We start from the raw sequence: 15,977 nt of genomic DNA on the forward strand, positions 1-15,977 counted from the left end.
GTTCTACAGAGCCAGCATTGAAAGTGTTTTGACCTTCAACCTCATGGTATGGTACTATGGGGCTACTGTAGAGGACAAGAGCCATCTGGCAAGAGTGATCAGACAGGCAGAAAAGGTGGTTGGGGTTCAGTTCCCAAGCTTGGATGAACTGGTGCATAAGAGAACAGCCACAAAAGCACGAAAGGTCGTTGAAGATGAATCGCACCCCCTGCATGATCAGTTTGCACTCATGCCATCTAGGCGTAGATACAGAGCTGCAAAGTGTAGAACCTCTCGCATGCGGAAGTCGTTTATTCCATCCGCCATCTCAGTTCTCAATGATACCACTTAGTGCATGCATGTGAAACTGAAAAATGTACAATGGAGTTTTCCTCAGAGCTAGCTAGGAATGCATTGTACTCTAATGTTGTCATGTTATTGCTGTGTTTTTTATCTTCATGTTTTAAAATTATCTCCACAACTTATAAAGTATACTTTTACACTAGAATTATGTTTAAACAAATCAAGTATGTATGTTTAATATTATTCTTATGAAGTTTTTTTACAACTATTTAGAATAGAACAGTTTGTTTTGAATGTCAATCACTGGGAGCAGTCAGAAGAGTAAGAATTCTGTTTTGTTCTCACTATCATTTGCTTATGAAGATCATGATGTTGTTCCATTGCTTAGTCAGTCCTAGAAATAATGTCCTAGACTGTTATCAGTATTTTTGCCCTCTTTCATTACGATGCTATGGTATTTCTGTGGGTCTCCACATGTGTTTGTTTATAAGGCGGAAGTGACCTCCCCTTGTACACAATAGGCCCTCAGATGAAGCCTACGGACAGACTAGAATAGAACATGCACATAACACAGAAGGTCTGCACAGCACACTCACACACAGCAATACAGCACACCGTCTTGTACCTCCTTCTGCCCTGCCGAAGTCGGGGTATCCTTTTTAATCCACCGAACATTAATATCCACAGCCATGTGTGTCTCCTGCCTCCGAACACACACGCCACAGAGCTCGACTCGATGTGCGCAGTTTCGTATAAAAATTATTTTCCAAATTTCCCCACTGTGTTTTATAAAATAATCATATTATGAAAGCACATACATTCTTATCTTAGTTATTATGTATTCATTGTTAGCAAACATCGGCATTATTCATGTTTTACTTTAAACGCAATCATTGTTATTTATAGATCACAGGCACTTGATGTAAGTAGGTCACACACGTGTAAATGTTGTGCCCAGTCCTTGTTTTTGTTTCTGTTATTATTTTAGTTAGCAGGTCTAGTTGAGCACGTATTAAGTATCATGTACCCACTACTAGTCATTGTGCATTTTAGTTAATGGACTGATGATGTCATTTGTATGGAGTCGACGCACGTGCGAGGATATGTATGTGTGGGAGGGGGGGGGGGGGGGGGGCGCGGGAGATGGAAGCTTGCTGTATGTTATGTAATGTATATATTGTGTGTGATACGTGGAAATGTGATACTATTTATTTGCATGTATGATACAGGTACAAATGTGATAATTGTAGGCTTATACTAGTGATTACTGTGTGTGATACATGAAATGTGATATGAATGCTGTTTTTATATGTTATACTCTTATTTTCTCCCAAGCGCAAGACAAATTCTTCTATGAAAATTGAAGCCAATAAAATTTGAGTTGAGTTGAGTTGAGTTGGGGCATAATTTCTCTGTATTATATGCTTACGCTTGCTGGATGGTCTTGTTGTAAACAACAGGTCTTTTTCACCAATTATAATGGACAATGCCAAGTACCGCGTCGGTCTAGCATGGACCAATACTTCTTGTACTGTACTTTCAGGAATTACTGCGGTGTGGTAATTGGCCTGTACCTAACCACCTCTGGTGATGATTCGTCACACGAGGGCTGCTAAAACAATACTGACACTGCCCTGCTGCAGAGGAGTGCCCTTGTCTCTGGTTTCAACCTCGCCTCCAGGACATTTCTGAAATCGCGTAGCACAAAGTTGGAATTCCTAAAATAGCGGCCATTGTTGGAGCGCCATCGATTTCCGGAACAGCGCACGTGACGATGTGCAGCTCATTTTCGGAACAGTGCAGATGACGAGATGGGTCACAACACACGATAGTTTGATTTAAAAAAAAGCGCAGCTCATTTCCAGAACAGCGCAGATCACGAGCTGCGTCACAACAAAATGGAAGTCGCCAGTGGCAAGCTCAATCGCAACCTTAGTACTAGGGCGCTCATAGCGCCCTAGAATTAGTACTAGGGCGCTCATAGCGCCCTAGAATAAACTCGCCTGGGTCCTATAACCGTACTACACCCACGAGAGACAGTCTCTGTATCGAGGTCACACGTTGACAGCACAGCACCCTTCACAAGTTGAATGAATAGTTTTTTTTCCACACTTTCGAGTTTCAAATGGCCACCTCTTCTCAGTAAATAGTCTCCTTATTTGTTCTCTTGGTCACTGTTAATGCTGAGAAGTGTTAGATCAAACGTCGCCATTTATTTCCAAAGACACAAAAGATTTCAGAGCAATACAGCATACAGAACGCAGCCGGTCCCATTCAGGTCAGATGGTGGAATGTGAAACAATGTTTTCCCGTCTGTCATTGGGGCCCCCTGTCAACACTACAGACTAGGTTAGAGGCTCCTCTTGGGTGCAATGACAGACCTTGCCTCCAAGGTGAACGTATTCACTACACATATTATCACCGTTGGCTTCTTCTACACACCTGCGACCAAATTACTCCCCAACAAGGACCCAGCATCATGGGAAAGCTTCCTTTCAAAACAGGGAGGGATATCGAGGATGATAATCTAAACTCGGTTTGTGTCAAGTGGACATTGGTGTAGGGGGGCTGGGATCTTGGTTCCCCCCCCCCCCCCCTGGCAACAGAAATGGAATAATCCAGGATATGTAGTAGTAGTAATAACAATAATATTAAAAGTCCTACGGTTTTTAGCCATTAAGGACTTGAGTGTTTGTCCGCTTTAAAAAAGAAAGTAAAAAAAGAAAAAAAAAGAAAAAAAAAAGAGGAGGGCAGGGGGTGAGATTAAGATGATGATGCTCTGTGGAATTCGTTAAAAAGAAAAGTAGTTAAGATGGTTTTTTAGTGCGTATTATAAGTCTGTATGCACGGTTGGCCTAGTGGTAAGGCGTCCGCCCCGTGATCGGGAGGTCGTGGGTTCGAACCCCGGCCGGGTCATACCTAAGACTTTAAAATTGGCAATCTAGTGGCTGCTCCGCCTGGCGTCTGGCATTATGGGGTTAGTGCTAGGACTGGTTGGTCCGGTGTCAGAATAATGTGACTGGGTGAGACATGAAGCCTGTGCTGCGACTTCTGTCTTGTGTGTGGCGCACGTTATATGTCAAAGCAGCACCGCCCTGATATGGCCAAACAAAATATCCTGAATAACGGATTTGTAAAATGATTTCTTTTTATTCAAAACGAGTTAAAAGGTAGAACCTTTTAGGATCACCAATAAAAGCAAATAGATGAGCAAGTAAGAGGAACACGAACAATAAATCTCAAAACTTTTTTTAAAATAAAAAGGATTAAGATATAAGCCACGAAGGCCGTGGTAATAAAAAAAATATGTACAGTTTGGCGACTAGTGAGCCTAGGGTGAGGATACGTTATCTGGAGGGTAGTCGCTAGAATCAGGAGGGATGGCGGGAGCCACTCGACCTCAAACTGAGACACGCGGATGTGATAATCTGGGCTTAGAGTTATACCCACAGCCCCATGTCCGAGTCCCTGACCAGTCGGCACAGCAGCAAGCTGTGTGACCAGCCCAGAGAACTACTACTGGGCAAATAATCCTGGGGACTCAGACCATGGAGCTGCATATGGTCATATAAGGTATGTAGATGAGCTTCTATAGTTTATATTTAAAGAACCAGAGCAGTTGCAATGTGGTAGGGGGAAAAGGGCGGGAAGGGTCAACGTAAGGGACAGTGCTGGTTGAGGCTGCTTTGCGTTAGGCAACAAAAAAAGTTGTTTCTGGTAACATGGCTACCCAAAATAGGGTAGGTAGGTAGGGATTTTTTTTGTTTTTTTTTGTTTTTTTTGTCAGGGTAGAAAATAACTATACAGTGACGCAAAGAGACTGGACTTACTATATATACAAAGAGAAAAACAACACATTACAAAACAAATGAGACAAAAGGGATGCGGGGTTATCCCCCTTGTGTCGTCTGCCGTCTGTTACTTTCGTTTTGAAGCTTTTTTTTCTTTTGCTTTTTTACAAATGCAATTAAAAAAAAAAGTCTAGGGTCGGCGGGGGAAAAATAGGTAGGGTCGGGTGACCAGAAACATACAACTTTTTTTTCTTGGCCTTAGTGTGGCAAAAGTATGACTGCAGTGCCAGGCGGAATTAGAGAAAGAAAAATGTCGCCTTCTGAACAGGTCTGTGGTAGGAGTTTGCATTGCAGGTCGTGGCATCTGATCTGTTCGTGTTTACATCGCGTGCCATGCGTTGTGCTATTTTTGGTAAGCCCCGCCCCTTTTTCTGTTGCATGATGGGAGAGGCTGGATTGGCCGTGACGTGTTTAACTCTGAACATAGGTTGAAGTTCTTTAAGGCTGGCAGAGTACAAGTTGTGACTGGGCGCATACGTGCTCCCCTTAGTCAGCATTACAGAGCTCTTAACACTGAACATAGGTTGAAGTTCTTTAACGATGGCAGAGTACACGTAGCGACTGGCATACGCGCTCCCCTTAAGTCAGTATTACAGAGCTAGACACATGTCACAGTCTGATGTTTCATGGTCAACTTGTTAAATACTTGTGCGATTTACCGTTCTCAAGTGTGAGAATGAAGTGAACATATATTATGAAGTTTTAAATTTAAGGATCAATGTTCTAGAAATGTCTGAGGGAGGGAAGGTAGCTCACACCGTACAAACCCTGTTACAGACAAACCCCTGATAACAAGCTTGCTTATAAGAAATCTCTCTTGTGAGAAACAAAATTGCCCAGCCCAAAGTCTGTTTTGTTAGAAATTACAAAAGCTCAAATATACTTGTACAGTTTGTCAGTACATATAAACCTATTCATAACCACGTTCACGAAATATCCAAGTACACTTTATCAGTGCATAACGACGTTCATGACTAGCTAAGTACAGTTTATCGGTACATACATGTATACATTTGTATTACAACGTTCATGAGTACCTGAGTACAGTTTATCAGTACATATACACCCATTCATAACGACGTTTATGGACTAGCTAAATACAGTTTATCAGTAAATATCCATTAGTAACGACGTTCATGACTAGATAAATATACTATAAAAGTACATACACACCCAATCATAACGACGTTCATGACTAGCTAAATAAAGCTTATAAGTACATGCACACCCACTCATAACGACGTTCATGACTAGCTAAGTACAGTTTATCAGTACATGCACACCCATGGATGGAGTCGAAGTAACTTTGACTGGGTGATCTCCGACAAACTCACAAAGAGACTTTAACTGCTTGTTCCTAACGTAATACGCCATAAGTCACGAAATAAACCTCCGCATGGTTTGTGTATGTATGTATGTATGTATGTATGATATATACATACCTGGAGGAAGCGAACCAGCTTTTCCATCAATGGGATAGTCAAGCATGAAATAAAATAGAATGGATCTATAGCCTCTCTAGTCAGATTTCTGCCGTTGCTGTCATAACGAAACTCTTATTGAAAGCACTGCCGATGTTAGCTGACCTCAGAAAACAATACAACAAACAACGCAATGAATAAAAAAACTGCAGTTGTTAGATAAACTCAGAATACCATACAACAAACAACGCAATGAATAAAGAACTGCATGCAATTGTTAGATAAACTCAGAATACCATACAACAAACAAAGCCAAGGCTGAGAACTCACTTAACTTATCAACATTTAAGGGGAAACATATCAACTTACCTGGTACTGCTTGTTAACGACGTACAGTAAAAAAACGAATCCCTCTTTGTGTAGATAACGTTAAATATCCAAACAAGATGCACTGTAGTGGAGTGCGAATATACTTCAGATACTCATACCGGTTCTGTAGTGATGTAATGATATACGTCAAATATTCACACTTTAGTAGTGTTGTGACGTGGTGATATACGTCAAATATTCACCCTATAGTTCTGTGGTGACGTGTTGATATACGTCAAATATTCACACCATAGTTCTGTAGTGACGTGGTGATATACGTCAAATATTCACACTTCAGTTCTGTAGTGACGTGGTGATAAACGTCAAATATTCACACTTTAGTTCTGTAGTGACGTGGTGATATACGTCAAATATTCACACTTTAGTTCTGTTGTGACGTGGTGATATACGTCAAATATTCACCCTATAGTTCTGTGGTGACGTGTTCATATACGTCAAATATTCACACCATAGTTCTGTAGTGACGTGGTGATATATGTCAAATATTCACACTTCAGTTCTGTAGTGACGTGGTGATAAACGTCAAATATTCACACTTTAGTTCTGTAGTGACGTGGTGATATACGTCAAATATTCCCACCAGCAGCACTGTAGCCACTATGTACACAACGTGATAACAAGACAGCCGCAGCACACTGGACTGTGTTTCTCTGTGCCAACACTACACCTCAACCTGAATACCTTCCGCCTTGCTCGGTGTCGTGAATGGAAAATCCGCGTTCTAATTTGACTCGTGATGACAGTGTCCTGTACCGAGCGTTGATTGACCGTTGAGTCACTTTGTTCCTCTCCTTTCTTTCCCCCCTCCACCCGGTGGCTGTGACAACACAACCCACACTGTTGACAGATATCCACTGTTCACATTTATTCACTGTTGACAGTTATCAACTGACGAATATGCCGGGTGTTAGTCATACAGCGCCCTAAATCACACGCGGAATGGAACGGTGCGACGACATAGCCCGGTGTAGTGACAACACAGAAATACTGCGTACGTTGGAGTTGACTGTGAACGCCCTTTCTTATTTCACATCCGCTTTGTTGCGATTCTTCTGACACCCGCCATGTCTGGTGTGTAATAACACAGTTTTAACCAGCACAGTATTAACACAGTATTAACACAGTAATAACACAGGATTTCACCAGGAGCGAGTTTTGACAGCAGCACAAAAGATGGTCCGGCTTAGGAAGAGGTATCAGCGACAAATCCGACATTCAGACAGCCCCCTATTTACTGCAGGCGGACATATTCATAACCCGTTTTCCTCGGCACGTTGAGAGTTAGACTGGTGCAAGTGTGTGACAGTCAGCTGAGCGGGACTGACAGGGAAGATAATTGTTTGCCTGTGTCATCACGTCTCTCTCTCTCTCTCTCTCTCTCTCTCTCTTTGGGTCTGTATAAAAGTTAGTGTGTGTGTGTGTGTGCGCGCGCGTGCGTGCGTGCGTGCGTGTGCGTGCGTGTGTCTGTCTGTCTGTCTGTGTGTCTCTCTCTGTTTTAACAATAAAGTTCAGTTCGGTTCTCTCTCTGCAGGCTGTGAAGCAAGAAGGCAGCGTTGGCGCCTGTACCCAGTCAAGGTTGCCGACACTGATGTTCCATGTAAAGATAGGTGATGGCCGTATATTCACCAGTTTAAAGCTGTGGTCTATTTATGACTATCCGGGGGTGCGAGTTTGAAAAGATGGGGCTGAAAATCATGTATAGATTTCTGTACAGCTTACTTAAAATTGATATTAACAGTCCTACGGTTTTAAGCCATTAAGGACTTGAGTGTTTGTCCGCTTTCAAATTCTGTACACCAAACGCTACCCGAAATCCAATCTATACGGCGTGTATGACCTTGAGAGCTACAGTCAACGCTTGAATTTTGCAGTGGTAACATCCGGTTTGCTCTCTCAGAGCTGAACATATACTTGTCAAGAAGGACCGATCAGAAAAAATAAACGACTTGGCAGGGATCCGAGCTTAAGACCTCGAAATGTCGGGGCCGATGTATTAACCGCTAGGCCACTCCACCACAGTTATCAAGGAACAAATAATAATGTTATATCATTTTACGCTTGAATTACCATTCATGTGTTGCAAACACGTAACATTTGCCATTCAAATTTGCCTTTTATTTGCAAACATGTTTCACGGAATCGCAGCACATGTTTACACCATCATGCTAGTAATTGAATCTCTCCAAAGCTCTGTGCAGTTGAAAACAGACATCAAAGAAATAGTTATACATGTATTCACTTCTGAACAGTGGACGGATAGAGATAGGAAGTCTTTGTCAGTCGGCTATTCGTTCGTTTGCTCGTGCCGAAAGGCGCAGCATGTCTATACTTGCATGATCATCGTTCGTCTGCTCGTGCTGAGAAGCGCAGCAAGTCTTCGTCTGTCTATTCGTTCGTTCGCTCGTGCCGAAAGGCGCAGCATGTCTATACTTGCATGATCATCGTTCGTCCGCTCGTGCTGAGAAGCACAGCAAATCTGTATCCGTCTATTCGTTCGTTTGCTCGTGCTGAAAAGCGCAGCATATGTCTGTATTTGCATGATCATCGTTCGTCTGCTCGTGCTGAGAAGCGCAGCAAGTCTTTGTCAATCTATCGGCGTTCATTTGCTCGTTCCGAAAGGCGCAGCATGTCTATACTTGCATGATCATCGTTCGTCTGCTCGTGCTGAGAAGCGCAGCAAGTCTTTGTCAGTCTATTTGTACATTTGCTCGTTCCGAAAGGCTCAGCATGTCTGGACTTGCCATGATCATCGTTCGTCCGCTCGTGCTGAGAAGCGCAGCAAGTCTTTGTCAGTCTATTAGTTCGTTTGCTCGTGCCGAAAGGCGCAGCATGTCTATACTTGCATGATCATCGTTCGTCTGCTCGTGCTGAGAAGCGCAGCAAGTCTTTGTCAGTCTATTCGTTCGTTTGCTCGTGCCGAAAGGCGCAGCATGTCTATACTTGCATGATCATCGTTCGTCTGCTCGTGCTGAGAAGCGCAGCAAGTCTTCGTCTGTCTATTCGTTCGTTCGCTCGTGCTGAAAGGCTCAGCATGTCTGTATTCGCGTGTTCGGTTGTCTGCTCGTGCTGGAAAGCGCAGCATGTCTTGTTGATTCATATGTCCGTTCAGGGGCAGAGCTGTTGACGTGTCTGCCTGTCTGTCTGTTTGTCTGTCTGTCTGTGTGGAATAGGACAGGAAGGAAATAGATAGGGCATACGTAAATAGCTTTGAGGTATACGCCAGTGAATTTGGTAGCATGATTTAGGATTGTTTGATGGTTTGTTTGATTTGTTTCTGAATTGCTTTTTACTATGTTCATCCTAGTGTAAATAAAACCTTGTAACTATTTCCTATTAGTACGGTTGCTAGAAGCGCTGACCAACAAGTGTTCAGATATTTTTCTAATTGTCGTTTCTATATAGTAAAATATGTGCTGAAAACAGTCAGCTATCGCACCATCAAGAAATCGGTTCCCTAGTACCCCTTTAAGGCTCTGGAACCACCCCGGGTGGCAATATCGGGTCGCAACAAAGAGTGTTCCCCATAGCCGGAAAGAGCCTCAACCGTGAAAGATAGAAAGAAAGGTATTGAACAAAAAAGACGCACAACACCAATGTGAACCATTTGTGTTATCATACTTATATTAAAATATTGATGACCATGGAATAAATGGGTTATTTTTAGATTTCTGACAAAAAATCGCGAAAAACATGACAAATTGTCTTTTTTATAGCCTAAACTATGAAAGATTTAAAGACAAGTATTGAACACAAAAGATAGCAATGGATAATGGCAACAACATTTGCTCTCATTGTTGTACAAAATTGTTGATTGTTTTTTAATACTTTTCCGTTTTTGTGGATTTCACAAAGCATACCAATTAAACGGCAGTCCAGGTAACTCGTCCGAATTTTTGCGGCTAAGAGCCTCAACATGTGAAGATAGAAAGACTATCATTGAACAAAAACTATGGTAAACACTAATGTTAATAACTTTTGATCTCACACTGATATTGAAATATTGATGACCATGGAATTAATGGGCTATTTTCAGATTTGTGGGTACAAAATCGCCCAAAACATGACAAATTGTCTTTTTTCTAGCCTAAACTATGAAAGATTTAAAGACAAGTATTGAATATAAAAGATTAAACGGGATAATAGCAACAACATTTGCACTCATTGTTGTACACAATTGTTGATTGTTCTTGAATATTTTCCGTTTTTGTGGATTTCACAAAGCGTACCGATTAATCGGCAACCCGTGTCAATCATCCGAATTATTTCATGCTGCGCCAAAACGATTGAAAATGGATGGAATATTAGTGTTTGAAGACAAAAGGCGCACATTGTCATGTTAAGCATATCTTGTTACACCGTATACACATCAAAATCGTGATAGCTCTTGGTTTGAATGTTACAATGTTTGATTTTGTGCAAGTTACACACATTGATACTGACAAAATGTAATGATATTCCAGGACAATATATCCAGCGCGCTCTTTGGGTCCCCAAAACACTGTACATGGTGAGTCCCATTGTGGTGCCAAAGTAGAAAATAATTATATTCACTTTAGCGATAGTCCGCAGTAGACGACATCAAATGACACAGACTGTAATGATAACTCAAAACTCGTCATCGCTTTCAGCAAACGCGTCAAAGTCAACCTCCTCATCTTCTTCCTCGTCTTCCTCGTCATCCTCTTCTTCACAACCACCATCTGCCAGAAGATCGATCAGCGACACAGGTAGGATGGGCTTGAGGCACCACACGGGTTCCAGGACTCCGTCTGCATTTTTCGTCCATCCCTGCCCCTGGTCGTAGGGTTTGGGCCTCTCCAGAATGCCTTCATGAGCACGCTTGTACAGGGCAACGCGGTGGTTTACTCGCTGAATGTGCGGCATCAGAGCAGATTGGCAGGGAGGCATGCGGGCTAGATCGACCTTACACTTGGACGTGAGTTTCTCGTTGTCTCCCACCATCTTGCGGAGTAGCTTTCCACGAACGACTGGTGCAGTCCTCTCCGCTGTACACATAGAACCCAAGAAGAGTGGCACAGTAGTCATGCCCCAGGGACTCTGCAAGCTCAGAGAGGTTGATCAGTTGCCGATGTTTTCCTGATCCCGTATACAGTCAACTTGATGGCTTCAGCGTGGTAGAGAAGAATGACAAAGATGTCCGTGTCCGGGGTTCTGACCACAGCGTTCTTGTATCCCAGCGCTGCGGCATGATGGAGGTACAGCACCACCCTGGTGTCAGTCTCTTCCTGGTTGCTGTAGATATTGGGAACCTCATGCACCTCTACCTGAAAACACAATGGCCATTAGAACATTTAGATTGGAGTCTAAACTGGAAAATATATGAAGACTCCAATCTAAATGTTCTAATGGACATTGTGTTTTCAGGTAGAGATGCATGAGGTTCCCAATATCTACCACGCTGAAGCCATCAAGTTGACTGTATACCTGGATACGGGATCAGGAAAACATCGGCAACTGATCAACCTCTCTGAGCTTGCAGAGTCCCTGGGGCATGACTACTGTGCCACTCTTCTTGGGTTCTATGTGTACAGCGGAGAGGACTGCACCAGTGCATTCAAAGGAAAGGGGAAGGTGGGGCCCCTTAGCTTAAGAAACTGGAGAAGAACCCCAAGTTTCACACGGCATTCAGGCAGCTTGGTGACGACTGGGATGTCAAACTTCGGGTGGTGAAGCAGTTGGAAGAGTTTACGTGCCTGATGTACAATTACAGTCGTGATAAATCAGTTGATGTCGTTCGTGGAAAGCTACTCCGCAAGATGGTGGGAGACAACGAGAAACTCACGTCCAAGTGTAAGGTCGATCTAGCCCGCATGCCTCCCTGCCAATCTGCTCTGATGCCGCACATTCAGCGAGTAAACCACCGCGTTGCCCTGTACAAGCGTGCTCATGAAGGCATTCTGGAGAGGCCCAAACCCTACGACCAGGGGCAGGGATGGACGAAAAATGCAGACGGAGTCCTGGAACCCGTGTGGTGCCTCAAGCCCATCCTACCTGTGTCGCTGATCGATCTTCTGGCAGATGGTGGTTGTGAAGAAGAGGATGACGAGGAAGACGAGGAAGAAGATGAGGAGGTTGACTTTGACGCGTTTGCTGAAAGCGATGACGAGTTTTGAGTTATCATTACAGTCTGTGTCATTTGATGTTGTCTACTGCGGACTATCGCTAAAGTGAATATAATTATTTTCTACTTTGGCACCACAATGGGACTCACCATGTACAGTGTTTTGGGGACCCAAAGAGCGCGCTGGATATATTGTCCTGGAATATCATTACATTTTGTCAGTATCAATGTGTGTAACTTGCACAAAATCAAACATTGTAACATTCAAACCAAGAGCTATCACGATTTTGATGTGTATACGGTGTAACAAGATATGCTTAACATGACAATGTGCGCCTTTTGTCTTCAAACACTAATATTCCATCCATTTTCAATCGTTTTGGCGCAGCATGAAATAATTCGGATGATTGACACGGGTTGCCGATTAATCGGTACGCTTTGTGAAATCCACAAAAACGGAAAATATTCAAGAACAATCAACAATTGTGTACAACAATGAGTGCAAATGTTGTTGCTATTATCCCGTTTAATCTTTTATATTCAATACTTGTCTTTAAATCTTTCATAGTTTAGGCTAGAAAAAAGACAATTTGTCATGTTTTGGGCGATTTTGTACCCACAAATCTGAAAATAGCCCATTAATTCCATGGTCATCAATATTTCAATATCAGTGTGAGATCAAAAGTTATTAACATTAGTGTTTACCATAGTTTTTGTTCAATGATAGTCTTTCTATCTTCACATGTTGAGGCTCTTAGCCGCAAAAATTCGGACGAGTTACCTGGACTGCCGTTTAATTGGTATGCTTTGTGAAATCCACAAAAACGGAAAAGTATTAAAAAACAATCAACAATTTTGTACAACAATGAGAGCAAATGTTGTTGCCATTATCCATTGCTATCTTTTGTGTTCAATACTTGTCTTTAAATCTTTCATAGTTTAGGCTATAAAAAAGACAATTTGTCATGTTTTTCGCGATTTTTTGTCAGAAATCTAAAAATAACCCATTCATTCCATGGTCATCAATATTTTAATATAAGTATGATAACACAAATGGTTCACATTGGTGTTGTGCGTCTTTTTTGTTCAATACCTTTCTTTCTATCTTTCACGGTTGAGGCTCTTTCCGGCTATGGGGAACACTCTTTGTTGCGACCCGATATTGCCACCCGGGGTGGTTCCAGAGCCTTAAAGGGGTACTAGGGAACCGATTTCTTGATGGTGCGATAGCTGACCGTTTTCAGCACATATTTTACTATCTAGAAACGACAATTAGAAAAATATCTGAACACTTGTTGGTCAGCGCTTCTAGCCACTAAACTATATGAGTTATGGTGAATACCACTGTGCGTACGAGAGGTGCGAGCGTGAACATGCGTGTGTCGGTGACAGAACGTTAGCTTGCTATGTCATGTCATGTGTTGTAACTTCTGCCTCACCTTGACTGTTGTCTGTAAAAATGTGTTGCTAAAACTGTACGTAGCGAATTCTAACATCCAAAACACTCACCACAATATTCATGTAACACACAATCTAGCACACTAAGAAACACACCGGGTTTCCTCTGAATACCGAGGTAGACCAGTAATGTAGGCACATGTATTGAACACAACGCGAGACATAGACTGATTGTGCAGCTTTACATAGGGCCAGAGTGAAGGAACAATAGTTGCTCTCCTCGGCAATCTTCAGCCTCCCCCTGCGAACTCTAAATGAGGATACGGACCCTCTCCAATGGAAGGGCGCTGGTTCTGTGCGACGCTTAGTTTTTGAGATAGGTGTGACAGAAGAACAGGACGTCACATTCCAAAAAAGCACGACTATGTTGCAGGTGGAAGCCGCTGAGATTGCATTTCTTCGGGAGGTTTCCGCAAAAATAGATATTACACGATTTGCGCGAAACAGTTGAGAAGCAGACGATCTCTGAGATTTCTGTTCGTCTCGTGATAACGTTATTTTGTATGATAACGATTCACTTGCAAACTAAAGTATACAATTTGGTCAGTGTCAGTGGTAAATGTAAATAGAAATGTGTAATACAGACAAAGCAAACAAATAAACGTGTTTTTCTCGTGAAAATGTTGCGTTGTGCGGGTGTTCGGGTGGCCACGTTATCACAGTGTACACAAAGCAAAGTGGGGGACGGACTCTGCTCTGTGCTGTAACACTGGCAAGTTCAAAACACAAGAAAAACGATTTCGTTATGCGGGCAGCCACGGGGGATGTATGTATTTTTCAAATGGTTGTAAAATAAGTCTTGTATTTATCACCGTACTCAGGCCCTGTTCTTTTTTTCGGTAGGGCCTACACCTAAATGAAACCGTTATTTCTTGTGAGCGACGCAGCATTATACAAGGCCATACACGCCGTATAGATGGGGTTTCGGGTAGCGTTTGCTGTACAGAATTCTATACATGATTTTCAGCCCTATCTTTTTAAACTCGTACCCCTAGAAAGTCATAAATAGACCACCACTCACCACTGGGGATTCAATTACTGTTCTTGTCATTTGTCTTGCATGTTGTAAATAGAGATATCGCAGCCATCACATGGCGCGAATGTCGTGTAGCATGGCGGCGTAAACATGTACGGCGATTCCGTGACACATGTTTGTAAAATAAAGGAAAATGTTAACAGCAATTTTTACGTTTTTGCAACGCATGAATTACCATTACAAAATTATAAATGTTTCTCTCTTTGTCAACACTGGTGGAGTGGCCTAGCGGTTAAGACATCGGCCCCGACATTTCGAGGTCTTGAGTTTGAATCTCTGCCCAGGCGTTTATTTTTTTTTCTGCTCGATCCCTCTTGACAAGTATGCTCAGCTCTGAGAGAGCAAACGTATGTTACCACGGCAAAATGCAAGCGTTGACTGAAGCTCTTAAAGGCAGAGTAAGCCTCCCGTAAACCATCACAGATACGGTCAGGCTTTTACACACAGTACAAACACCATTTCATTTAAACACTCACCAATTGAGAACATCCTAGGTGCCCCCCGTAAAGAGCGAACAATTTTCAAAGAATTTATTTTTGCGTGGTTTATCTTACCCCTGAGCCATCGTGAACCCGTGTGATCCAGTTTTCCCTTTTCACAATGCAGTCGTCATAGTTAGTCATTTGAATGCGACTCGACGTGAGCTTATCTACAATAGCACGTTTTTTTTATGCACGAAACAACGGCTGTGGTTCACAAGAACTCTAGCGATGGCTTTTGACTGTTGAGAGGAACGGCGATTTGCACTGATAAACCGGCCGTCGTCTGCTACGACCCTTGCGTGACCCTGCTTCCGGGCTTTTCTTTTTTTAAACTTTCACAACTTCGAATTGTTCTGATCTTGTCTTGATGAAAAACGAATTCTTTTATGATTAAAGAATGTTTGTGTAACAAGCTGTCAATTTATTATTTAGATTTTAAAAGTTAGGTCTAGCGCAAAAACGAGGCGCCGTTGTTGTTAACAGAACAAGTCTACGAAAATAAATTCTTTGAAAATGTCTCACGCTCGACAGAAAGCAGCCAGGATGTTCCCGTTCGGTGAGCGTTCAAATGGAAGTATGCTTGTACTGTATTCAGTTGGATGCTCGGGGAGCTCTGTGATGGTTTACGGGAGGCTTACTGTGCCTTTAAGGTCATACACACAGTATAGGTGGGGTTTTGGGCCGCGTTCGTGGTACATAATTATGTACATGATTCTCAGCCCTATCTTTTAAAACCCGTAGCCCCGTATAGTCATAAATAGACCACATTTTTAAACGAAACTGATGGTTTAGTACGTGTGCCTTTAATGTCTAAATACATTATTGTTGTGGTCAAAACTACAAGGCACAGAACCTACTGTCACAGCATTTATCAATTATGCGCAGAACTGGTTTGAGGCAGAAAAATACCAACACATGAATAACGGTCGCTATATAACCTTGGCCAGAAAATTATTGCAACAAATTTCAAACCCA

At 42.5% G+C, this 15,977-nt stretch overlaps 1 protein-coding gene across 1 annotated transcript in view; it reads right to left on the reverse strand.

Moving 5' to 3' along the window:
* Positions 1–7,254, reverse strand: part of LOC138961145 (uncharacterized) — a 22,955-nt gene extending 15,701 nt beyond the window's left edge. Inside the window, exon 1 of the mRNA XM_070332743.1 lies at positions 5,924–7,254. The gene's annotated coding sequence lies outside the window, so the exon portion shown is untranslated. The remainder of the gene's footprint in view (positions 1–5,923) is intronic.
* Between the last annotated feature and the right edge of the window lie 8,723 nt (positions 7,255–15,977).

Source organism: Littorina saxatilis, linkage group LG3, assembly GCF_037325665.1.
Source record: "Littorina saxatilis isolate snail1 linkage group LG3, US_GU_Lsax_2.0, whole genome shotgun sequence".
Classification (NCBI taxonomy): Eukaryota; Metazoa; Mollusca; class Gastropoda; order Littorinimorpha; family Littorinidae; genus Littorina; species Littorina saxatilis.